Here is a 2,843-nt window from a genome sequence, read left to right as displayed (position 1 = left end):
TGTTGTACTGTGTGCTGTCCACTGCCTCGGTCACTGGTCCTGCTGTGCTGTGTGCTGTCCACTGCCTCGGTCACTGGTCCTGCTGTGCTGTGCGCTGTCCACTGCCTCGGTCACTGGTCATGCTGTGCTGTGCGCTGTCCACTGCCTCGGTCACTGGTCATGCTGTGCTGTGCGCTATCCACTGCCTCGGTCACTGGTCATGTTGTACTGTGTGCTGTCCACTGCCTCGGTCACTGGTCATGCTGTGCTGTGCGCTATCCACTGCCTCGGTCACTGGTCATGTTGTACTGTGTGCTGTCCACTGCCTCGGTCACTGGTCATGCTGTGCTGTGCGCTGTCCACTGCCTCGGTCACTGGTCCTGCTGTGCTGTGTGCTGTCCACTGCCTCGGTCACTGGTCATGCTGTACAGTGCACTGCCCACTGCCTCGGTCACTGGCCATGCTGTAAAGTGCGCTGCCCACTGCCTCGGTCACTGGTCCTGCTGTGCTGTGCGCTGCCCACTGCCTCGGTCACTGGTCATGCTGTACAGTGCGCTGCCCACTGCCTCGGTCACTGGTCATGTTGTACTGTGTGCTGTCCACTGCCTCGGTCACTGGTCCTGCTGTGCTGTGTGCTGTCCACTGCCTCGGTCACTGGTCCTGCTGTGCTGTGCGCTGTCCACTGCCTCGGTCACTGGTCATGCTGTGCTGTGCGCTGTCCACTGCCTCGGTCACTGGTCATGCTGTGCTGTGCGCTATCCACTGCCTCCGTCACTGGTCATGTTGTACTGTGTGCTGTCCACTGCCTCGGTCACTGGTCATGCTGTGCTGTGTGCTATCCACTGCCTCGGTCACTGGTCATGTTGTACTGTGTGCTGTCCACTGCCTCGGTCACTGGTCCTGCTGTGCTGTGCGCTGTCCACTGCCTCGGTCACTGGTCATGCTGTGCTGTGCGCTGTCCACTGCCTCGGTCACTGGTCATGCTGTGCTGTGCGCTGTCCACTGCCTCGGTCACTGGTCATGCTGTGCTGTGCGCTGTCCACTGCCTCGGTCACTGGTCATGCTGTCTCGGTCACTGGTCATGCTGTGCTGTGCGCTGTCCACTGCCTCGGTCACTGGTCATGCTGTGCTGTGCGCTGTCCACTGCCTCGGTCACTGGTCATGCTGTCTCGGTCACTGGTCATGCTGTGCTGTGCGCTGTCCACTGCCTCGGTCACTGGTCATGCTGTGCTGTGCGCTGTCCACTGCCTCGGTCACTGGCCATGCTGCTCACTCCTCTCTCTTTCAGGGGTGGTGAGGCTCACCAGCCAAATTTCTACAGAAAAATAGGTACGGACTGTATTTTGGGGAAAGTGTTTTTAGCTAGGCTTATGCAGCAGGTAATGCCGGTGTTTCTGCCTAACAATACGATATCGCCCAAGCCATGGCCCACAGAGCTCCACTCCACCCGACGGACGCTCTGCAGCACATATGTCCCGAGCACAGAGGCAAATGTGTGCCAACTTCTGTCATACAAAGCAGAGGTACACCCCCATCAACACCATCAAAGGAGCAGAAAATCCCATTCAAATTCCAAAATGCATTCAATACTTCACTTTACTTTCTTTTTCTTATTCTCTTAGAAACATCACACACTCACAGTGAAGGCAGCCAGTGCATTTCATTTATAGTGCATGATGTCTGCCCTTATCAGGATATAATTTAGTGCTTAATTTTAGCTGGTGGTTTCCGGTGCTCGGCACCGGAAGTTAATTGTCAACACCGGCACTTACTACAGCCTGGTGGCAGTGTTTGTGTAACCTAGAACTGAGCAGAACAAGCAGTTGTTTATTAATTAAATTCATATTAAAAATGACTAATGCCTGCTGCCGAGGCCATTCTTATATCTTTGGGGGCCTGGAAAAGTCTGAATTGTTACACTTTCAGGAGTGCGATGGTTAGTAGTTGTGCAGTTACTGTCATTGGCAGCGCTGGCAGGGGCTATGGGTGGTGCCTGCTTCAGTAGCCACCTGAAAAGGCCCTGTCACCTATTTCTTTTTTTTGGTGCAAATTAAGCACTGTTTACAATTCAGTTCAATGTTAGACCTGTTGAAATGTGCCTTTTAATGAGCACACTGGTGCAGGGTTCACCCTTATCTTGTCCATGGATCCATAGACCAACAAAATAGAGATTGGCACTGAAGATAGAATTCAAAGAACAAGTTTATTAATCACTCATGAGTGGGATCACGTCCATACAACACCCTTAAGTGTTCCAGGAGGTAGCACATGGAATATACAGACTTTGTTGCAGAGTAAGTATGTAGATAGAAATAGAAGGTACAGGCCTACACAGAAATATTTACAGCCAGACATGGGCATATGAGTAATCACTTAGTCAGCAAAGTGGGTGGGGGAACAGAACCGTTCACAGCAGTACAACATATCTGACAGTTACATCTTTAACCAGGTGCATTTCAGCAGTTACAGGCCTTTTCTCAGCACATAGATTGCTTTGGCTCAGTACAGAAGGAGTTAACTAAAGTTGATGACACAAGCATAATAGAAAGGCAAGCACCAGTAAATATGGAAGAATTATATAGCTAACAAATGGATGCCACAAACAAGATGGCTTCAGCTTATGCTAATGGAAATTATTTTCGATTTCCACAGACAATGCTTGCTCCAAATACCATACCCCGTCTGTTTCTCAACCTTTACGCAAAAGAGCTTGGAGCCATTTGAGGTGCATTACTAGGCCTCAAGGTATTCTTTCTTACAACGTGTATTATAAAAAAACTACTCTTGCGAGAGTGTTACAAACCTGTAGACAATGTACAATCACTTCCAAGTAATAAGATCCAATGGGAGCCAGGCCATGAACC

The sequence above is a fragment of the Lissotriton helveticus genome, chromosome 4_1 (assembly GCF_964261635.1).
Source record: "Lissotriton helveticus chromosome 4_1, aLisHel1.1, whole genome shotgun sequence".
Taxonomy (NCBI): Eukaryota; Metazoa; Chordata; class Amphibia; order Caudata; family Salamandridae; genus Lissotriton; species Lissotriton helveticus.
Note: the sequence above shows the minus strand (reverse complement) of the source record.